We start from the raw sequence: 24,299 nt of genomic DNA on the forward strand, positions 1-24,299 counted from the left end.
TGTTTTAAAGATATATATTTAAAAATTATTTTATGTGTATGGGTGTTTTGCCTGTATCTACATCTGTGTACTACATTGTGCCTGGTGCCCAGAGGCCAGAAGAGGGTGTCAGATACCCTGGGAACAGAGTTATAGACAGCTGTGAGCCATCATATTGGTGCTGTGAATTGAACCTGGGTCCTTTGGAAGAGTAACCAGTGCGCTTAACCACTGAGTCATCTCCCCATCCTGAGACACAAACCAAATCAACTTGTTTGAGGAAAGGGGGAAGGAAAAAACAAAAATTGAAGACGGCAATTTTTATAAATTTTTATGCCATTGTAGAAAGGAACAGCTAGTTGGGCATTGTGGCATACACCTTTAATCCCAGGACTTTGGAGGCAGAGGCAGATGAACCTCTGTGAGTTCATGGCCAGCCTGGTCTACAGAACAAGTTCCAGGACAGCCAAGGCAACACAGAGAAACCCTGTCTTGAAAAACCAAACCAAGCCAAACCAAGCCAAAACCAAATCAAACCAAACCAAACCAAAACAAAACAGCAAGGAGTTGGGAAGATGGATAAAATGGCTACCACATAAACATGACAAGAACCTGAGGTCCGATCTCCAGGACCCATCTAAGCACTGGTTTCAATATATAACCCCCACTACTGTCAGGATTGAAGGTTGGAGGCACAAACTGGTGGATATTTGGTGATCGATGGGGAGTCAGCCTCGTCAATTGGTGAGTTCTAGGTTTAATGAAAAATATCCTCAAAAAATAAGGTGGGCCCACACGTAGGCTCAGTGAGAAAGGGAGCTTGCTGCCAACCAAGCCTGCTGGATCTCAGTTTGATCCCTGAGGCCAACATGGTGGAAGGGAGAGAACCAACTCCAGCAAGTTGTCCTCTGACATACATGAGCGCGCATTCGGGTGCTTACACGCGCACACACACACACACACGCACACGCGCGCGCGCGCGCACACACACACACACACACACTCTAAATGTAATTTACAGTTAAAAACTAAGGTGAAGCCCTATAGAGAAACACACCAGAAGCTGACACACAGGTGTACTGACCCTCATGAAAAATAAATACCCCCCTGCCCGCACACAGAAAAGTGCTAGTGGATCAAAGTTCAGAGAACAGGTAAAGAATGATGCACGGGGCTGGAGAGATGGCTCAGAGGTTAAGAGCACTGACTGCTCTTCCAGAGGTCTTGAGTTCAATTCCCAGCAACCACATGGTGGCCGACAACCACCTACAATTCAATCTGGTGTATATGTAATAAATAAATAAATCTTAAAAAAAAAAAAAAAGAATGATGCACAAGACAGGCAGAGGCAGGGTGAAAAAGCAGGGGCCGGAAGTACCCTGTGGAATAACAAGAGAAGGCTGATGTGTTCAAGGCACCTGTCTGTCAGCCAGCAGCTACGGAAGTCCATTGCAGACAGGGCTGTTGCACACACTTGGCTCATTTGTAAGCACTTTGCACAGTCTGGATTGTGCTAGTGCAGGAAATAGGCTCCACAGACGTAGACTAACTGATAGAGACCTTCAGGCACTTCAGCAACTATTGAGAATATGGGTTGTGCAGGTGGCTAGAGGCTGTTAAGAAGGTGAGGTGAGGGCAAGAGCTAATCAAATGCACTAGGGCACCGTCTTTGATAAGAATTAACCTAACAATAAATAGATGGATGACGGTATAAAAGAAGGCGGAGTGTTGTCTAGTGGCTGTTTTATGGGCATGACCAGCACAGGAAGATGAAGGAAGCGTACAGCACTGAACAGTAGTTGGATGGCCGTACCTGCTTTATGTAAGAAGACACAGGCTGTCTGAGAGGGGCCAAGGAGGGAGGTGTGTTTAAATGCTGTCAGGTTTGAGTCAGAAGGGACATAGAGGCCTTAAGGATTTACAGGCTGCTTTGGGCTGTCAAATGCAGGATGAGGGGCAGCAGAAGACAGTAGCTTAGTAGGTAAAAACAGCTAATTGAGGACAAGAACTCAGGGACAGGGGATTAGCGCACCTTTCACAAGGCACTTCCGCCGCCAGGCAGAGAGAAGTGTTCTACTGCCAGTCTTGGAGTAAGGGCGGCTTTCCAGACAAAGTGATCAAGGCTCAAGGAGCTGTTCTGTGGCTGCTTGATTCCTCTGGTGACAAAGAACACTACTTTTGAAAGTAGTACTTCCATTATAGAATAAGAAAGGGAGGTAGAAAAGAAGAAAGATGTGGGCCCCTCGAGGGGAAAGATCTGTGAATGACAGACATTTTAGTCAATTCATTGAATTGCAGAGCCAGACATTGTCAGTCAGATCTTCTCATCTGAAAAGGGGGGTGGGGTGGGGGTGGGGGAGAGATGTTCCTTTCCCTTGTCTAGTAGTCTGTGAAATCACCCAGGCAAACCACCTCTCAATTTTACAGAAAAAAAAAAAAAAACCCAAAACAACAAAAACAAAAAACCAAAAGAGGCCGGAGGGATATCTCTCAGAGTAATACAACCCACAAGTGGAGACAGGCCCAGGTCAGACTCCTCCCGGATCCACACGGCCTCAGGTCGCTCCCCAACCTTCCCTAAACGATAAAGAGCAGCGGGAGGCGGCAGGTCCCGCAGCCCGCCTAGGGGCACCCTGGGGTTCGAGGCTTCTTGGCAGCGGGCAGAGGACCGCCCCGAGGGGAGGGTCCGTGCGGGAAGAGTTCGGGCCTCCTTTCTCACACTTCCTTAGGACAGCGGCCCCGGTGCGCCTGCGGCCGGCAGAGGGCGCGGGGCGGCTCCACGCCGAGCGAGGCCAGCGAGCGGAGTCGCGCTGCCCGGGGCGCACCGTCGGAACTGGAGGGCAGCGGGGCTCTTGGGCCGGGGCCGCAGAGGGGCAGGGGCGAGGGCGGGGCCCGAGTGGGTGGGGCGGGGCGCGAGGGCGGGGCGCTGCGGGCGGGGCCCGGGGGGCGGGGCCGGGGACGGGGGGCGGCGGCGGCGGCGGCCGTGGAGGAGGAGAACATGGCGGCCGCGGAGAGCGGCTGAAATGCCTGTTCTTCAGGCCCGGCGAGCGGGAGACTGACGCGATTCACCTCGTCCTGTCGTCCGTCGGTTGGAACGCGGCCTCAGGCGTCTCGGCTGCAGTTCGCTGCTGTTCCCTCAAGCACAGCCCGCGTCGGGGTGGTTCTGCATCTCCCCCTGAAGTAGGGGGACTCCTGCTCCGGAGGAGGGGGACGGAGAGCCGCTGCGGCGACGGGCGGGCCGCCTGGGCCCCGGGGACGGGCGCCCGGCCGGAGGAGCGGCGGAGTCCACGGCGGTGCCGCCGCAGTCGCGAGCGAGCGCGGCGCCAGGGAGCGCGGCCCTGAGGTGGCGGAGGCAGGTGAGTGGCAGGCGGCGGCGGCGGCGGCGGCGGGAGCCTCGCGGTGGGTGCAGCTGTCACGAGCCGCGCGGCCGCGGCGGCCCTAGGGGGCGGGGAGCATCTGGCGCCCTCCGCCCGGGCTCTCCTTTCTCTGGGACCCATCTCCCGCTGCCACTTTCCCCGAGTTCCCCTGCTGGCCTGGCGCGGCTGCAGGGGGCGGAGGTCGCAGCTGTCACGGCACCAGCTGGGGGCTGCTCCCCGGCGAGCGACGCGCTGCAGAGCGCCGTCCCTGCGGCGCACTCCAGTTGCCCTAGTTAGCAGAGTGCGAGCATCCGCGGAGGGCGCGCGGCCGCGGGCCGGGTGGGGAGCGGGCACCCCGAGCCGTCGCCGAAAGGGGGAGCCGGAAGTAGGCGCGGGCGCCCCTCGGCCCCGACGAGCAAGCACGGTGACCTTGGACAGCCCGTCAGCCTCTCTGAGTCTTGTTCGCCGGGACAGCGAAATGGGGGCGACCCAGGCATGCCTTTCCGTGCGTGCAGCTTTCGACGGCCCCTTTGCTTAGCCAGGCTGCACTTGCCTTTCTCCCCCTGGAATAGGGCTTCGGAGGTAGGAATGGGCGGATAAAGGAAATTTTCCTCTTGCGACCGGGATTTGGTCCCCTTGCAGGGTTCTGCCGAAAGGACCTAGAAGGGGAAGCAGCACACGTTGGCCAAAGGATTGGAGGTAGATCTGGTCAGTGATGGAACTTGAGCTCTCCATAGTCGCTTGGAAGAGACTCGGAGAAACTGGACACCGGGGTCCTCAGTCCTTACCACTCCTCTGCGGTGGCTCGTTTTTTATTTTATTTGTACGTTCTTTTTTTTTTTTTTTAGCAGTCACTCCCAAGGACTAGACACCCTCTAGTTTGACGATGTTAGAGGGAGACAGAGGGATTGACTGTACACCCTGTGTGACAAGGACAAGCCGAGGTTCTGTGGCCAAAGAGTTGGATACCGAGGAAAACTTTAAGCTGGATAGTACCTAGTAACCTCTCTGGCTCGGCTATTGTCGTTACTTATAGAGACACTCTGGAGGCCAGGCAGGTGTCCTTGTGGAAAAGGTGACTTTTTTTCTCCTTTTTGTCTTTTGAAACATTAAATTTTTAATGTGAAGTATGATGTTGGCCATTAAGGAGTTCGTGGATGAATCGCACCCTGTGTGATTGACAAGAGGAGTCTCTGGTGACTCGTGAGGCTTTCACTTCAGCCATGAAGAAATCTTGTGTCTGTGCAAGACAGGACTGCAGTGAAACTTGGATTATGTTGTAGATTCCTGGGAGTGGATATCAAGGGTTAAATTTGCTTGAGGTTTGCCTCCTCTTCTGGAATTGGTTGGAGGTTAGTTTTGAAAAAAAAAAAAAGTTGGCCAGAGGGGCCTCTCTTGGAGCTTCACCGAAGCTGTGATGTTGTAGGAAGGGGTCAGGTTTCTTCATGCTGGGAATAAGGTGAAAAGAAAGTATTTGCGCATTTGCTTGGGTCTTTGGCTCCCAAGCTTGAAATAGTTTTGGGTTAAAGGTAGCCGTGGGATTTGATTCAGTTTCATAAATAGGCATTCCTCGAGTAATTTGTCATATAAAGTAGGTAAAATGGAAGTGTTTCTACTTGATATCCCGTAGTTTGTGGAAAGGTCCAAGTTGGTTCTGTGACTTAAAGTCTGCAATGTCTTCTTTCCATTTCTTATGCAGACTTCGGGAGCTTGGAGAGAAAATAGAGGCCTGTAGCTTGTAAGAGTCGGTATTTGGTTTGATTTTTTTTCAGACATTTAATGTTAATCTAGTACTCGTATTTAATCCACACTGAACTTTGGTTTATAGATGCAAAGCTTGAATTTTACATAATTTGCAGTTAATCTCTTCCTTATTTCTGAGAAAATTTATAGGGTTGTGTCTATAAAGTTGCTCTTTTGTGTGTGGGTTAAGCCAAGGGAATGTTTTCAGATCTACAATTTTGGGTAAGTGGTTTTATTGAAAGAGAAAAAAAAAAGCTCCATGGAACTGATGATGGTTGTTCATTTAAACTGGGATTATATAGACAATGCATTTTTTCCCTCCTCCTTTCTGCCAACATTTGTTTTTATTTCTCCCTCAATTCCAGAATTTCATTTCTAGAAATCTGGACTGGAAACAGAAGCAGCAGTTTGTATAATCCCAAGAACTTGCTTATGCCAGGAAGCTGTAAGGGCAACATGGAGTGGGTGTGATGTAAAGACGCTGCTACTACTGAAGACATTTATTTGACTACTAAAGGAGTCCAGGGCCACTCTGTATTTTTGCTGAATTTCCCGTTTTCCGTGACTGTGTTGATCTTTTGGTGGGCAGTGGATTAGGTTGCTATGGTGCTGACTGTTGTATACTGTGAACAATTTCAGGCTTCTAGCTCTATAGTGAAGGGTGGTAAACATGTCTAAATAACTTAAATATGTTGTTCCCAGGATGGAATGTTCTCTGCGTGTCCTCTTGATCCTGCTAATCCAGTGAGCCGTCTTCACCAGGACTCAGTGTTGAGTAAGTGACGAGGGTGGTGGAGAGGTGCTGAAGGGTGGAGTGGGAGAAGATGTCGGCATCCCTGGAGAACCCTTCTTCTTCCAATTAGACTGCTCACTGGCTTGTCCTTCTAGTAGCTTCTCAAGGGCATTTAGCTCTTGTTCAGTTGTCATCAGTTTCACACGCCTTCTCTCGAGGCAGCGCTGCCTCTGTTTCTTGTTTCAATTTGCTCCAATTTTCTGAGGAGTCCAAGTTGTTGGATGTTTTGTTGCATGTTTTACAGACTTGGTTGGCCTTATGCTATGGCCCGTCTTAGGTTTTGATTTAGGAGAGTGTGGAAGGTCAGCCTGAGTACATAAGACTCGGGAGGATTTCTAAGGTATGCATAGAGGACATCCCTAGGCTGCTTATTAGTGTCTTGGCACTGACAGTCACAGTAATTCTCAGGGGGCAGCTATCACTTTTCTGGCAGAGGTCCACAATCATTGTGGTGGGTGCTTTTCCGAATTACCTGCAAATACTAGCTACTAAGATGGGCACACCATGGGATAAAATGCTCAAGTTTCAAGAGTTGGACGACAGAGCCCTATATCTGGTCTGGGTTACAGAACTGTACAGAATTGCCTCCACTTTTATAACTCTCCTCATTCCTATAGACTAGACCATAGAAATGGATTTCTTTACTATGTCTGCCACATTAACCAGTCATTCACCCTTTGGTCACTGGCCATTGAGGACAGGTCTTGCAGTCTCTGATTTTTTTTTTCTTACCATTAGAAATGATGTTTAGGCATTTTAAACTTTCTCTTTATATTTGAGTTAGATTGTGTGCCTACTTCTTATTATATGGTATTGGGTCATAAAATGGCCTAGTGTCAGCTGGATGCTATTCTTAGTTACTTAATTTAAGGATATGCAACTTTTTTTCCCTATAGCCTAGTATAGTTTTGGAAATGGTTTGTGAGCATGTGGTATTTGAGTTACTACAGAACATAGAAATAATTATACTTTTTCTGGACATACAGCTTAATATAGGAAGTCGTTATTAAACACTGACGTCAATTGTGTAAGTCTTGTTCCTCTAGTGCAAGTAAAGGAGGTGGCATCTCCATTTCCTCCCTGAACCCATCCATAGCAGAGTGTTTTTGTTTACTTTCTCATTTAACTTGTGATAAGGAGTGGTGAGCCCGGGACTTTCTGAGTGTCAGGCAGGCATTCTCCCACACAGCTGAGCCCCCAGTTCTTTCTCATTCTGACTCTGAGGCATTTGTGCTGAGTTGAGTCCTCCTGCCTCAGCCTCCTCTTATTTAGGGTTATAGAGGTGTGTCAGTGTGCTCAGCTCACAGAACAGAAGTGGCAGGCTTTGTTAGTGTAGTCATCACATTAAATGATAAGTAGCTTATACCAAAATAGACGCTGTCATTCTTTAAAGTGTTTGCGAAGACGACTTGAAATTAATCAGTCTAGTCATGCTCACCTTAGATAGATTTTTTACAACCCCCCCCCACATACCATATTTCAGCGGGGAAGGGAGGGATATTGATATTATTGAGTGGCCCTGCTAGGAACAGAGATCAAACTGATAAAACAGGTGCAAGAATAGCTGTGTAATTGAACCAGCCTAGTCGGAATCCTATTAACAGCAGATTATCCAGTGTTCCCACAGTGATGCTGTAGACAACATTTATTTATTTGCACATGTATGCGTGTGGTCACACTCTTGCTGTGGCACATGTGTCTGAGTCAGAGGACAACTTTTGGGAGTTAATTCTCTCTTATCATGTGAGTTTTGGAGATGGGACTCAGGTCACCAGACTTTTCAGCAAACACCTTCACCCACCAAACCGTCTTACCACCGACCTGGCTGCTTTGTTATTGTCCTTTCTGTTTATAGCTTTTTACCAATTGGTTTGTAACTTTGAGGCAATTTTTTTTTTTTTTTTGGTTTTTCGAGACAGGGTTTCTCTGTGGCTTTGGAGGCTGTCCTGGAACTCGCTTGGTAGTCCAGGCTGGTCTCGAACTCACAGAGATTCGCCTGCCTCTGCCTCCCGAGTTCTGGGATTAAAGGCGTGCGCCACCAACGCCCGGCACTTTGAGGCCATTTTAAAGGTTGTTTTAGAAGTCGAACTTTGGCTTTAGGCAGAGATGGAGTTGGGTCATGGCTCTTCCAGATTCCTAGTTCATGTAACCCCCGGTATTATAACTAAACTAAACCTTAGGTTTTCATATTTAAAATTGGAATAATGTACTTATATCATTGTGCTTTTAAAAATTAAGCTAAGTAACATTATTTAGCTATGGTCTGGCATGTAGTAAAGCATTAGCACTATTTAGTAAATGGACTGTCTACTCCTAACCCATCGCCACACCTCTGACTCTTTTCTTTGTGCTTTTTGGGCTAGTCTCCTTTTTTTTTTTTTCTTTCTTGTTGAATAATCTGGCCCCTGGTCACTTGACTGTGGAGTAATAGGAGTCACCGTGACGACACGAGTTTCTTTGCCATCAGGTGAACTATTGGTGAGACTCCACTTTGTTTTTTGTGCCACAGTTGAATTTGTAGATCTAGAGTTATTTGCCTGCTTGCATTTGTCTCTCTAATTTATTCTACACATAACTACTGAAAAATTCTTTCTAAATGTCATTGATGTTTTTAGTGAAGATTCTATAAATCCATCAAACCCTAAGACTTTTAAATGGAGTCTCTTACTTCCCATTCCAGCAGCTTTGCTGCAGATAACATGCAGAAATGCTCTATAACCTGTAAAATGCTATATAAGAAAGTATTATAATCTCCCAGAGTCTGGTCCATGGTTATAGTAAGACCCTGTCTTTAAAAGTAGTCACCCAGAGGTATCTTGCTCCTTAGCTTACATGTTTCTTTTTTTTTTTTTTTTACGTTAAGTTGTATTTTCTTTTCTTCTATGTTCTCTCTATTTTCAAAAATGGCATCAAAGCTGGCGTGCTCTCAAGTTGATTTGCACTCCCTTAGCATCAGTGACTATTCTGTATAATCCATCTTTCTTTCCCTGCCTCTCTCCACCTCCTCACTACCTCCCTAATTGGTCTGGAAAAATCCTTGCGATTGAATGAACCACAGCATTAAGAGTAGAAGAGCTTTAAGGGCTATTTAGAATAACCTCCTCAATATTATAGAGGAGATGACTAAGTTCAGGTCAAAGATTTTGACTACTGAGATTCAAAATTTTAGGAACTCTAGTAAACTTTGAAGTAATCTATGAGCTAAGGAAGGAAGAACTATAGTTATTCTTAGACCAACCAGCCATTTATAGGAATACCGAAAAGGGCTGGTGTTGCAGCCTAGTGGCAGAGTGTTTGCCTAGCTTACATGGGGCCTATGTCCAGTCCTCATTACTGGTGGGGGTGAAGAGAGGAAATATTAAAAAAATAGTTTCTGTGTTGACTGTGTGGAGTTTTTTCTTGTCATTTCCCCCTAAATAAAACAGTGTGATGAAATCTAAAAGCATTGATATTGTATAGGTTCTATAAATAATCTAGAAGCACTTTAAAGAGTACGCCATTTTATATATGGCACTTGAACAAACACAGCTTTTGGTATCTCCACAGGTCTCTGGAATCAGTCTCTCACAAATACTGAGAGTCAAATTCATTTTAACTGGGAAGTAATTAAGACAATTTCCCTTCAAAATTAAAATAAATGGAGAGAAATACCTGCTTTTCTTGTATTGTTCTCATTGATAATCAGCAAATATTTATTGAGTATTATCTCTGAGCCAGGTATTATGCTAGCTCTACAAACTACATTTTATAAATGAGGAAATAAGGTTCAGGGAAGTTAAGTGGCTGGTGTAAGATCACACAGCTTGTAGGTGCTAGGAATGGCATTTGAGCCAGGACAACTGACTGGAAGTCACATGCGTACCTTTAAGCTGGCACCTATCCAAGAGTATTTGCCACACTGGCTACATTGTAACCCTCTTTGGGTTCAGTAGAGATCCTGCGGAGACTCCTGCAACTTTATTTCTTTCTGGTGACCATGCATACACCAGGCACTTAATGAAAGTGTCACTTTAAGATTCTTGTGCTTTCTGGTCTCACCTTTGTACTTTAGTAATGTTGATTCTTTTGTGCTTCTCTCCAGGGAAGCTTATCTTTGAATGGCTGGTTTTGGAGTCTTAGCAATAAAATTCTGCCTCTTAAGTTTTGATAGTGTTTAAATAAAGCTTAAGGTATTTTCTTTCTTTTGGAACAAATTGTTTGATCATTCTCTGTGTTTGCAGTGTGGTTTGAATGGTCACTCTTACTCTGTGTTAATATAGTGTACCTTAGAATTTTGGTTTGGCTATATGGTTGAAATAGTTATATATTTCTATTATCAATCATAGATTTCATTGTTTGTGTATATATATTTAAATGTATCACACTGTATTTGAGCAGATAGTTGAAGGATAACATGCCCTTGGTTTTTGTAATGTATAATGCTGGCTTTCAAGTTTGATTGGTGGAAATCAGGGAAAAGTTATTTGTTCTACAAATTTCCAGTTATACCCCCTTTTCTACTTTATATGGTACAGGAAGTCTGTAATTGATTATAAGTAGCTACTTGGCTATCCACTGAAGCTATAGTTACATGAGTACATTGTTCAAGGTGCTGTGCTGTTAAAAGATAAGGAAGTGAAACGATAAGATAGACATTCTATTCTTAAGGCAATTATGACCTAAGAGTAGTGATAAGACAACAAAATACCTGTAATATTAATTAAATGTGACGAGTGCTGTGAGGAGCATGCTGGGACAGTAGTGAACTTGAGGATCCAGGAAGAGAGAGCAGTTACCTCATTTGAGAGAGAGATCAAGGCAGGTGTCATGGTGGGCTTGCTGGTGAATGAGCTCTGAAGCCCGGGCGTGGTTTCTGTAAGGCTGGGATGAGGAGAACTGTGTACTCAGATTTAATAGGAGAGAAGCAAGGGCAGGGAAGCTTGCTTTTCTTCGGAGGTAAGAAGGAGACTGTGTGAAGAAGGCAAGGAGAGTGTCACAACCTACGTGGGAACAGGAAGTAGACATTCAAGTCGTGTGATGCTGAACACCGTCTAAAGGGAGAAGATCCTGTGAACAGTATGTAGTAAGTGTGTAAGTAAGATCTGAATGACAATGAGAAATGTCAATTTTCCAAATTTATGTGGATCTTTTCTTGGCAGGTTTTTATACCCCAAATTTTATATTTTCATAATTTTTGAAATGATTCCATGTTTAAGGCTTACCATACTGGGAACTTATTCACTAATTTTTATGTATATTAAAAACAGATCATGTGGTTTTTCAATAGAAGTTAGTATAAAATCTTTTTTGCTGCCTTATACTGTATCTTTTAAAGCAGCAGCTATTCTTTCAGACAGTGCATTATCATTTGATATATAAAAATATTCTTTTTTGTGTGTGTGTGTAGGTGTTTCACCTGCATGTATGTCTGTGTGCAGCCACCCACCACATACATGTCTGGTGTACTCAGAGGCCAGAAATAGGTTAGAAATGGAGTTACAGATAGTTTTTAACCTGTCATGTGGGTGCTGGGAATTGAACCAGGCTCTCTCTGGAAGAGACCTCAGTGTTCTTTTTCTTTTATTATTTTTTAATTTTACATATCAATTCCAGTCCTCCCTCCCTCCCCTCATCCTGCTCCCCCCACCTTCCCCTTTCTCACCCCCCTTCCACTCCTCAGGGAGGGTATGGCGTCCCCTGGGGAGTCAACAAAGTCTGTCTCATCACCACCATGAAGCCTGAACAAGGCCCTTGCCCCTGTGGCTAGGCTGAGCAAGGTATCTCTCCACAGGAAATGGGCTCCAGAAAGCCAGTTCATGTACTAGGGATAGATCCTGGACCCACTGCCAGTGGCCTCATAAACTGCCCAATTTACCCACTGTCACCTGCATTCTAGGGGCCTAGTTAGGTCCTATGTGGGTCCTCCAGAGTCAGTGAGCTCTCACTATCTTGGGTCAGTTGTTTCTGTGGATTTCCCCATCACGGAGTCCTCAGTGGTTTTAATTGATGATCTGAAGTCTCTCCAGCTCTTAAGGGTCTCAGTAGCTCTGGCTGGCCTGGAACTTTGTAGACCAAGCTGGCTTGAACTCAAGAGATTCTGATATCTCTGCCTCCTGAGTGCTAGGACTAAAAGTGTGTGCTGCCCTGCTCCAGCTTTGTTTGACGTTTTTAAACCGATGCAGTAGAGTTGTTTTTTTAATGCAAAAAGTCCTCTCCCTTGTATAAATACACCTGACTGTATAAGTGAGATTGGTCATACAAGTGGGAAACCTCCAGATCTCAATATTTCATGATTTATTTATGGTCTACTGTGTTCCAAAAAAGACTTAAGGGTATCATTAAGTTTTAGGACCTTGATGGTTGAGATGGCTCAATAAGTAAATGTGCTTGCCTTTAGACCTGACAACTTGAGTTCAGTCTCTGAAACCCACATGGTAGAAGAAAACCAACTCCCCCAAGTCATCTTCTGACCTCCACTTGATGTTGTGACATGGATACACACATACATAAATAAATGCATGTACTTTGAAATTAAAGTCTTGGACCTTGTTAAGCTCTATATATTCAATTAATACCTTAGCCAGGTGTACATTGAGATAATGGTGTTGAAGGCAGCTGTGCTCACAGAATGTGCTGTGGTTGTGTCTTTTGCCAAACTGGCAGTATTTTAGGTATGGTTACAGTATAGTTGGAGGACCTTCAAAGGCAGTTATACAAGGGTAATGGGTTGTAAGGCACTTATAAAGGCTTTTAGTGCAAGGCACTGATGTGGCACAGTGTCTCTAAAGTCAGATCACAACATTCTGTTTGGGAGATGCAAGAAATATAGAGGTCTGCGAGCAAGTTCTTTCACTTTCAGTCTTTTGTGATAATGTGCAGTTTAGGGAGGCTTGAGTAAAGAGAATCTTAGATTTATTATTTTATGTGGTAGATAGACCCCTTTGTATTGCAGTAGAGAATCACCATGCAGCTCTGTAGTTCATAGACATTGACTGGTTATCTCAAGGCAAAAATTTAAGAAGTGTCTAACTTGATGATGACTTTGTCCACAAAAAGACAAATACAATTTGCTGACATTTCCTGTGACGCATGGTTGTGTGTGGTATGCAGTTCATCAAATAAGCACACTTAATCTGTTCCTTTTCAATAATGACACTTTCTTAACAGTGACTCAAAAACTAATTACCTTTTTGGAAGAAAACAGAGTTCAGTGCTGTGGATTTAATTGCTGGTAATGATGAGTGTTAATTTGAAGAACTTTTTTACATGAATACTTGAATTCATGAACGGAGTTTTCTAACCTGTATAAAATCTTGTAAAAGAGACGTTTTAGTGGTTTTAAGCCCATCTGCTGAAAATATAAAAAGGTAATTTCATCTGATTAGCTTGTAAGAACAACTGATTGCCATCAGGAAATATGGAAATGCAGTAGCTGATTTTTAGCAAAAAGCCTTTGCATAAGTGGTGAGTGGAATTGCAATTGACTATCATGTTTTATTCAGTGAAGCCAGTAATGGAGTTCTTCTTTGGGTTTTATTCATCTTTGCAAACTATGTTTTTCAGATGTGCTAACCATTAAAACAAAGCAAAATAGTTATTTATTATAAAAATGAAATGAATTTAGGGCTAGAGCCTCAAGCTGTTGTATTAAAGAAAGAATGAATGCAAGATTAAAAACAACAACAACAAAAAAACATGTCTAGTTGTAGTACTGTAAAAAAAGTAGCAGAATTGATAATAGCATTTATTAGAAATGGCACATAGCTTTTATGAATCAATGAGTAAAGTAATTGTTTAAAATTGCTAGTTTGTTGTAATTGAAGATTCTTAAATTTTCATTTTGTATATGTTTATAAAGCACATAATTTATCAGTTTGGTGTGCAGTGTGTATATGTCATAAATAGACATGTGTGATTTACTATTAAAAAATTTAAGGCCATGGAATATATGATAAAAATAGTTACTACTATTCCATAGCAAAGGTTCTTAACTTGAAGTTCATGGGCAGATTGGCTTTAGTCTGTAAACACTTTATATGCAAAATTTTGTGAGTTTATAATTTCTCTGGGAGAGGGTCTACAGATTTTACCTAATCGCAGAAAGGATTCATCGTCTCCTTTGTTGTTAAGGACAGGGGCCTCAATAACACCATTCATCCAGTTTTACCCTCTTGCCAAATTTAATGGATATATCTGATGTCATTATTCAAGCCCGCAGTATGACTGGTTTTGCAGTTTTTCCATTTTGCAATAAATGTGATTGCAAATGCCTTTGGCCTTTACAGGTGTTTGAGCTGTGTTGCTCAACTGCCTGGTTCTACATTATTTGGTTTCTTTTATATATAATTTCTCCCTCAAGCCCTCCTTCTCCAATTTTACAAAAATATGAATGAGGATATAGGTAGGTGTGTGTGTGTGTGTGTGTGTGTGTGTGTGTGTCTGTGTGTGTGTGTCTAGGAAGTTCTGCTGAATGGGTTGGGATTCAGAATTGCTTGTTTAAACACCCATTAGCATTGGAATCTCAGCCATTTAAGAGTTCTTAGACTCTGATTTCACATACTAAAAACTTTCTGAGTTCTGTGGGCTCCTTATCTGGTTCCTTCTTTTCCACTAATTTTAATTCAGGCTTAATTACTAAAGTGGTATTAAAGTGGTCCTGTAATCCATAGTGAGTCCCTTCTTTGATTGTTTCTTTTTATTTTATTTTCAGAATACTTATTTATGTCCAGAGAGATGGTTCAGCAGTTAAGAATGCTGCCTGCTCTTACAGAGGACTCAGGTTTGGTCCCCAGCACCTTCATGGTAGCTTATAACCGTCTGTTGCTCCTGTTCCTGGAGAATCAGTGCCTTCTCCTGACCTCCCCCAAGCACCGATCATGCACATAGTACACTTACATGCAGGCAAAACATTCATACACATAACATAAAACTAAATCTTAAATAAAAATTATTTACGTGTGTGTTGTGTGACACATGTGTGCCTTTGCTTACATGTGGTGGTCAGAGGACTATATCTAGGAGTTGGTTTTCTCTTCTCACCATGTGGGTCCCAGGACTGGAACTCACATCATCAGACTCAGCAATTAAGTACTTGTACCTGAGATGAGCCATCTTTCAGCCTCCTCCTTTAGTTTTTGCTTAATTTTATTGTAAAATTATCATCCTGCTATTTTGGGGGCATGTGCATAGTGTTCCTGTGAGTGCATGTATGTGTGTGCACATGCCTCTGTGCATGTGTGTGAGTGCAAGGTGTGCATGTAGAGGTCAGAAGCCAGAAGTTGATGTCTGGTGTTTTCCTTGATCAACCTCCACCTCCTTAGAAACTGAGACAGGGTTTCTCAGAGCTCCTGGCCAGGCGAGCTTTCTTCCACAGACCTGCATGCCAGCCTGGTGTTTACATGGGTGCTGAGGGTTTTGGCATGAATGCTTGTGCTTTTACCCGTTGAGCCGCCTCCCTAATTCCATCATGCTAAGTTTTACTTGTGTTTTCTTTGCTGAAAAGCCGTGGTCCCCATTACTATCAAAATAAAGTCATCACACAGCCTAGTGTTTAGAGCTTTCCAGCGTGTGGCACCACTCTGTTCTCTGGCATTATGTTCAATTAGTCTCCACAATCAATTGTATGGAATGAAACTGTTGGCTTATTGACCCCTAAATATCCTACTTCTTTTTTGTAATGCTTTCCCTTATTCTAATGTGTACTCCTGGAATTGTGCTTATTTTTTAAAACTTCACCCCGATTTCTCAGTTCCTGTTCATTTAAAACCTGCAAGTAACATGTTCCTTCGGGAACTCTTTTTATTTTTCTTTTTTCTTTCTTTCTTTCTTTCTTTTTTTTTTTTTGGTTTTACAAGACAGGGTTTCTCTGTATTGTTTTGGAGGCTGTCGGTCCAGCCCGGCCTTGAACTCACAGAGATCCGCCTGCCTCTGCCTCTCAAGTGCTGGGATTAAAGGTGTGCGCCACCACCGCCCGGCTCTTTTTACTTTTCTAACTCAATTTTTATTGTGTGTGTGTGTGTAGTCTGTATGAATTTTTTGTCAGCTCATATTATGGTATAAAATGAGTAAAAGGTTTCATGTTTTATATTTTGTCCTCTGTGATATCTCAGCAAATACTGATTAATTCATAATGCTACTTATGAATGTATTTAAAGTGTGTGTTTGTGTTTCTGGAATACTCATAGGTCATATATCCTAGGGATTCTTTTTATTGGTCTCAAGACATTTTGTAAATTGAAAACTGAATATTATGGAGAACATGTTTACAGTGTAAGACATTGACTATAAAGGGTGATGTTGAAATGTCTGGAACAGCTGTATGTGGTAATAATACATGCTGCTTCTTAGGAGGCTGAGACAGGAAGACTTTAAGTTTTGAGGCTAGCCTGGGCAACTAAGCAAAATCTTGCTTCAATATTTTGTAAGAGGTAGCAGTGGATAGGGATATGGTTCATTGGCAGAGAACTTGCCTAAACATGTATTAGGCCCTGGTACAATTGCTAGAACTGCTCCTAAAAACTTGAAAACCAAAGAAAAAGAAATTTGAGGTAACCTGGTAAGTTAATATTCTTAGTATAGAGCTCCCCTGTCATGGGCCAAACAAACAAACTCATGATCCTTTCTGCCTCTGTCCTTAGAGGTGTGGAGTAAAAGGTTCTAAGATTTTAATCAGTACTACTTTTCAGCTTTTTTTTTTAAAACATATTCCTTACATGAGAAGGTTATTTTCTCATTGAACACCCGTTGTAGAGCCATAAAGTTATTCTTCAAGTTCCTGTCCATCAAGAAGATTTTAATCAGGCCTGGCATGGCTCAGTGGTTAAGAGTGCAGTTTCTCTTCCAGGTGACCTGGATTTAATGTCCAGCACCCATATGGTGACTTCCAACCTTCTGTGACTCCAGTCCTCATGGTTCTGATGCCCTCTTCTGGTCACCATGTGCACCAGGCACACTCATGGTACACAGATATAGATGCAGATAAAACACCCATACACACAAAATAAAAATAAATAAATCTTTAAAAATAAAATGATTACATAAATTAAAAACAGTATAAAACAGTTCAAAAGTGTCACATGGGAGTAGTTATTTTAGCAAGCATTTTTAGCATTTGCTTGAGAATGATTATTGTTGGCTTGTTTCTGTTTTTAACTGTATCCTTTCCTTCCAAGCCAATTGTAAATTACACAGGGGAGAGATTATTTTTACACAGTTTGTACTCTAGTGCTTTCATAGTTCTCTACTCAAGGCATGTTTCTAAAGCTGTTACTGATGGTGATTGGAACCCAGCATGCTTTGGGTAAACTTCCTGGAGGAAGTAGATATATAGGATTTGGAATGATGTTTGTGGCATAGTTCCATGCTACATGAAAAGGGGGTTTGGCCGTGGAGCGGATAATGGAGGTTTGATGTGTTTTCTGGAACATGAAATAGCTTCTTTGGTTATTGTGGCTTTCCCCAAAGTGACACATGTTTCTTACTGGAGTAGTCATAGATCACTGCATAAGGGTCTGGGAAATAAGAACAAAAAACATAAATGAACTATAGAAAAACTAATTTTCCTTACTGAATATCAAAATGAGAAGGCCTGTTTAAGAGTTATTGAGCAACACCAATCCCTTTATATCCGGCTAAATAGAATTTTAAAAGAGATTATTTATTTTAATTTTATGTGTTTCAGTATTGTGTGTGTGTGTGTGTGTGTGTGCGTGCACCATGTGCTTGCCTGCTTCCTGCAGAGACTAGAAGAAGGCATTGGATTCCCTGAAACTTGAGTTGTAAATGGCTGTGAGCCATAATGTGGGTGCTAGGAATGCAATCCTAGTACTCCAAGCTCTTTCTACAACTTCTAAACACAGTTTTTTATTGTTTCAATTATTTGTAGAAAGAGCTTGTAAGTGCTGAATGGTAACCTTCATGTCAATTAAAGGACAAATGTACTAATGTCTCTACCATAGTGGCATATAAAATAATAAGCTTTAGTTTGCTATTGTAAAAGTGACTATTTGCTTTGGTATAAACACTTCAGAACTTTCCTACTTACAGGACTTGGTTGGTAAGATTATAGAATGAGAAAAGAAAGAGTAAAGGAATTTGGGATACCAGTGGCGACCTTTTGATGTCTGGAAAAGTTTTTTGTAGTCTCTCTGGAGGTCTTCACTTACTTCTTATCAACATTGATAATTTAAATCTGTGTTTCCTTTTTATTTGATTCTCTAATGATGGCTTTGATAAACAATATAGGGGAGTTAATAAAATTCTTCCCAGTTATGCAGAACTAGGTCTCTACTCTTCCATTGCTGTGAAGAGACATCATGACCAAGACTTATAAAAGAAACATTTATTGGGTCTCACAGTTCAAGAGGGTTAGTCCATGACCATCATGGTGGGAAGAGTATGGTGGCAGGCAGGCAGGGCACTGGAGCTCTAGCTAAGAGCTCACATCTTATCCCAAAGTTGGAGGCAGAGAGAAAGCTAACTATAATGGCATGACCTTTGAACCCTCAAAGCCCACCTTCAGTGATACACTTCCTCCTAATCCTTATCAAACAGCTCCACAACTGGGGACGAAGCATTCAGGCATGAGCCTATGGGGGTTTCTCATTCACACCACCATAGACACATAGGTCTTTATTTATAGGTGAGGAAACTGTAAATATGTTTTCCATCAGTTTTATTTCTAAAGTTATTAGTCCTGTACTCTTCGGAACATGGGCTTTATTTTTTACTACATTATAATATTTTCTCCCCCTTTGAACTAAAAAGTAAACCATATATATGATACTTGACTGCATTCTAATACTGGATTCAAATAAGTGAAAGTATATAGAGTTAAGAAGTGAAATTCTAGTAAAATTACATAACACATGTTAATTTAGTCTATCTAATAGTACCTGCTCTCTATTTTTCATTTTAGGTGGTAGCATGATCTTTTGTAACGCCCCATTCCCTTGACTATATTGATTGGTGCAAAATGGATTACTATATGACCAAAGCAGTTTTAGTGTACTTGCCTGAGATACAAAAACACATAGGGCCGGGCGTTGGTGGCGCATGCCTTTAATCCCAGCACTCGAGAGGCAGAGGCAGGCGGATCTTTGTGAGTTCGAGACCAGCCTGGACTACCAAGCGAGTTCCAGGACAGCCTCCAAAACCACAGAGAAACCCTGTCTTGAAAAACCAAAAAAACAAAAACAAAAACAAAAAAAACCCCAAAAAACAAAAACACATAGGATGAGGGAGCCAGAATCATCCCATTGGAGTTGCTGAACTGAAGGAAGATAGAAGAGTTCCATGAGGGTTGTACATTTGCTCTGTGAAAGAATGAGGCTGTTGGTTTTCCATTACTTTGACAAAATATGGGAGAATATCATCTCAGAGGAGGAATTATTTAGTTTGGCTCATGGTGTTAGACCTCATTCTCTTGTCTGTTCTTTCTGGCCCTGTGAGGCAGACGGTCATGGCAAGAGTCATATGGTAGAGTAAAGCTGGGCATTGAATGGCACTCAGAAAGCAGAAAAAGAGGAAGGGTCCCGGAACAAAGGAATGCCTCCTAGTGACCTGTGTCTTCCAACTAGGTTCTGACTAACATTTCTACCTTCTCTCAATAGCACCACTAGGTGTGGGTATCAAGCCTTTAACACACAAGTCTTTGGGGGGCCGTTCCAGATCTGTGTACTAGAGTGGCCAGCACACAGACTGACTGAGCCAGACACTCCTCACACATATTCACCCTTTTATATACTCTGTGTGTATGAGCACAGAGAATCTGTGGAGCCTTTGAAGCCTGTTGAACCTTAAGTAAGACCTACACATTACTTCTCAGGTAAATGAGATGACCAGTTGCTTACTTGCTTGTGCTAGTGTGGACGGGGTTTCTGGTTTTTAGAATCGAAAGACTTTTGACTGATCTAGATCCTGTTGTTACATCTGCTACTCATACTCACAAACACACATTCACTCAGACACAAAAAAGAAAATACCTTCTAAGTTGTTATTATTGACCTTATGTTTTTTCTTTACACTTATGAGTATTTTTGTATTCTAGAATATAGAGGAGCCATTTTATCTTTTAAATGACTACATAACCTTTTTTTTTTTTTTTTGGTTTTTTACAAGACAAGGTTTCTCTGTATTGTTTTGGAGGCTGTCGGGCCAGCCCAGCCTCAAACTCACAGAGATCTGCCTGCCTCTGCTTCCCAAGTGCTAGGATTAAAGGCGTGTGCCACCACCGCCCAGCATGACTACCTAACTTTTCAATTGAATGTATATTATGTCATTTATTTAACCAGTGCTCTTTTACTTGAACATTACTATAAATTTTTGATACCTGCTTTTAAGAAACATTTATTTAATTTGTGTGCATTTATGTATATGTGTGGGACACACATGTATGCTGGCATGTTTGTGGAAGTCAGAGGACGACTTGTGGGAGTTGCTTCTCTCCTTGTCAGTCTCCATGTGGACATCTCATGTCCTCAGGCTTGGCAACAATCGCACTTACCCGCTGAGCCATGTTGCTAGCCCAAGACAAACAATTTCTTCTGTTGGAAAATATGTGTCAGTAAATATCTTGTATTTGTTTTATATGTATGAGAACATGCCCATGGGATTATTAGATATGCACATATAAGACCTGATGTTATTCAAATTGTCACTTCAAAGGCTAAATTAATTCACAATTCCACTCACACTATATAATAGCAGCTTTCCTCACTTTTGTTAGCTCTGTGTATTATCAGTCATCTCTAGTTGGACATATCTGCGGGTTGAAAATGATAACTTTGTAGCTTGTAGTACCTTGACTATTGAGAAAGCTGATAATCTTATCAAATATTTATTGTATTTTGGATTTCCCATACTAACGTTCTACTATTCACATTTGTTTACTATCCTCTTCACATGTTTGCCCTTTTTATTAATTGCTTCTTTCATGGCCTTAATATACTAATGTTGTAGCTGTGTTTACACCAACTAGGGATGGCTGTGGAAGACTGCTGATTGGTCTTTCAGAGGTATATGAAATCTATCCATCTCTGAATATTTAGTCAACAGGTTTAATAACTAGGTATCTGTGGAAGTCAGTTAAGTAGTCTCTAGGTGTTTACTTGAGTTAATTTTACCACTGAGCTGAATTTTTGGAAACTCTTTGAAAATTTTCTCTGTCAAAATTTTATGATCCTTCTAGCCAAGCCTGGTAGTCTCAAAATTTAGGAGGCTAAAGCAGGGGATTGCCAGTTGGAGGTTAGATTTAGCAATATACAGTGAGTTCAAGACCAGTCTACATAACTAGTGAGAATCTGTCTTAAACATAAACCAAGGGTTAAGGGTATAACCTAGTGATAGAGCATTTGTCTACTATATACAAGGTACTGTGTTCAATTCATAGTAAACACACGCGTGCGTGCACACACACCCACACATTTTGACTACATTGTGTTATCGGATATTGTGAATGAACTGACTGCTAGTTAATTGGTAACTACTCAGAACTATTTTCAGAGACAAGTTGTTGTTGCCCTTTACTTTCTTGGCTAGCGGCCATGGGCTGGCTGCCTTCTTTGATATATTACTGATTCCTTAATTTTTTTTTTTGTTTTTTCGAGACAGGGTTTCTCTATGTAGCTTTATAGACTAGGCTAGCCTGGAGCTCACAGAGATCCACCTGCCTCTGCCTCCCAAGGGCTGGGATTAAAGGCATGTGCCATCACTGTCCAACTTGATTTCTTAGTTTTTATAAGAAAATATTATTCTTGATTGACTATGAAATACATATATATGTACATTGCTATCAGCTTCACTCAGCAAGTGTGTATCTATTTTTGGTGCTATTGCTTAATTTTTTAAAAAATACACTTAGTAATCGGAATTATCATTTCCTGGAGAATTACTGAAAACATACTCAATACATTTAAAGCCAGTCAGTTTTCACCCACATCAAATCAGAATATCTGAGATCTATGTGTGTTGACAACATTGTTTTAGAGGGGGTAAAATTGCTTTTATGGAACCTTTCTTTAGTATAATGCAATCAACATTTATTGAGAGTCATTAAAACAAACAGCATTGTGAAATTTACTACACTTCTTGCTGTGGCATTCTTGTTGAGGCATTATCTCCTTTATCACAGTGCTCTTGTTAGTGTTGTTACTACTGCTACTACAGGAACTATTAACAACTGATGTGGAGAGCTGATACTCAACACAAATGAGCTAATATTTGACAGACAAATAGTACTTTTAGCTGATGGCAGATGCTTATGTCCTCCTCTTATTGGTGATTATGAATGATTGAAGGGTTAGGCAGTGGGCTCTAGAGCTGGAGTTCCTGGACATAACTTCTGTCTCTGCTGATTCCTGGTCACATGTAGCTTCACCTGATGGTGCTTTAGCTTTTCATCTATAAAATGGTATTGGTAGTTATAACTACTTCCACAAAGATGAGAACATTTCTTGAGTTTTCATAGGAAAAGGCTTAACACATGCCTGACTTATTGGAGGTGGGAGGTTATTCAATGAAGATGAGTTATTATGATTTCCTTTTCCCCTTCTGTTTTTTCAATATTGTTATTAACATTAGAAGCCATGTAGTAAATTGCCCTGATCTTGGTAACAGGAAAAGCTGCCTTTCCTTTGACCAGGCTGTATATATTACATAGTCATCACAACTCTTAAAACTGATGCTATTTTTCTCTTCGGAAGGGAGCCCAGGGGCTAATGAGTGGTCTTTCCCTTACAATGGTATGGGAATTTGGGACATATGGTTTATATGGTAAATTTACTGTTGATTTAATCTTAATATTCTTCCTTCGTTGTCTTTCTCTTTTCCCAACTTAATTTATTTCTTTTTGTTTATTAGTTCCCTTTGTGTAGATGTGACCAATACTTGACAGAAACAATTTCAACAAAGAAAGATTTATTTTGGCTTACAATTTTGTAGGTTCCATCCATGGTTGTTTGGCCATTGTGGCAGTGGGTATATGTGGCAGAGGAGAGTTACTTATTTCATGGCAGACAGGCAGCAGAGAGAGGAAAAAGACTTGGGAACCAATGTAACTTTCAAAGTCACACCCCAGTGACCTGCTTCCTCCATCTGTATCCACCCACAGAGTTTCCACAATCTAAGAAAGCAGTACCACCAGCTGAAGACCAGTCATTTCCAACATGAGTCTGTGGCGCATACTTCATATTGAAACCATCACATTGTAATGCACTCTGTGAACTATCTCAGATATCTGGGGGATAGTATGGAAATGAGTGATTTTTATTAAATGCTTGTCCATATTGAAACATCACATTAATTTTCATTAAATTCTCCTTAAGACAACTACTTCTGATAAGCAGGTACTAAAATTTCCATCTTCCATCACAAAGGATAGTCTGCTTCTAGATCAATTCCTGTTATAGTTAATCCTGTTCAAAGTGTGGAGTTTCTTAAGTTTCAGTTGTGTACATATTCTTTTGTGGCTTCTCTTATATTGTTTTATCTTTTGATCTTTGCTTCAGCCATCTCTTACAGATTTGGGAGTGGAACTCATTTTAAAAACTTGTACATCGCTATAGCCTTCAATCCCAGCACTCGGGAGGCAGAGGCATTCAGATCTCTGTGAGTTCAAGGCTGGCCTGGCCTACAGAGCAAGTTCCAGGACAGCCAGGGCAACACAAGAAACCATGTCTTAAAAGACCAAAACCAACCAACCGAACAACCAACCAACCAAACAAAACAAAACCAAACAACTTGCCAATCTGCAGTCTTTGGAAATACGCTGTAGAATAAGACTTACCTTAGGTCTTAGCATAGGCAGTATGAAGGTTACATGCTGTTGTTCTATTTCTTTTTTAAATGTCAATTTATTCATTTATAAAGAAATGCTCCAAAGTCTAAATATTCCTAAATGTTCTGGTTATGTCACTGGTGTATTTATTGTCTCAGAAAGCTGTACATGAGGTTGCACTACTGCCTATGGCGTAGATGTTGAAATGAGATGCACCTGAGCCGACAGTACACAAAGTGAAGGAAGAGAGCCTTTGTCTCTAAGAGTGAACGAACATCTTGGAAGGGTTTAAGAGCACTTACATCCCTGTCCCCCTCCCTCCCTTTGTAGTTTAATCTTTTGGAGAACATGGCTGGTTCTCCTATAGAGTTTTCTGTAGTTTGGATTTTGATTTAGTTTACCATGTTGCCAAGCCCCTGAATATCTGGTAGCTTGATATTTTGATGTAAAAACATGGCTAAGGTTTCATTTGGGGGAGAGGGGCACAAGACATATGTAATGTCTGACTATCCTTTTATGATATTAGCAGTTGTAGTGTTACATTATTTATGAATTTTTAAAGCTTGCCCGAGGATTCAAAAAAGCAAAGTCAGCCACAAGCCAGGGAAGCCAGGCACACACCTTTAATCCCAGCAGCCAGAAGCTAGGAGGTGGTGGTACACACCTTTAATCCTAG

General features: G+C 41.9%; 1 protein-coding gene across 10 annotated transcripts in view; it reads left to right on the top strand.

Annotated features, from left to right (window-relative positions):
- Window positions 1-2,952: 2,952 nt before the first annotated feature.
- The window catches only part of Ncoa1 (nuclear receptor coactivator 1), a 207,711-nt gene continuing 186,364 nt past the window's right edge, over window positions 2,953-24,299 (top strand). For 7 of the 10 annotated variants that reach the window (XM_013119840.3, XM_040730921.1, XM_013119838.3 and 4 more), the window contains exons 1-2: window positions 2,953-3,335; window positions 5,781-5,853. The gene's annotated coding sequence lies outside the window, so the exon portion shown is untranslated. Of the gene's footprint in view, window positions 3,336-3,713; window positions 3,918-5,780; window positions 5,854-24,299 lie in introns of those variants that run through there. The other 3 variants (XM_013119839.3, XM_005079096.4, XM_040730920.1) reach the window with 3 other exon arrangements.

The sequence above is a fragment of the Mesocricetus auratus genome, unplaced genomic scaffold (genome assembly GCF_017639785.1).
Source record: "Mesocricetus auratus isolate SY011 unplaced genomic scaffold, BCM_Maur_2.0 Super-Scaffold_100024, whole genome shotgun sequence".
NCBI classification, from domain to species: domain Eukaryota; kingdom Metazoa; phylum Chordata; class Mammalia; order Rodentia; family Cricetidae; genus Mesocricetus; species Mesocricetus auratus.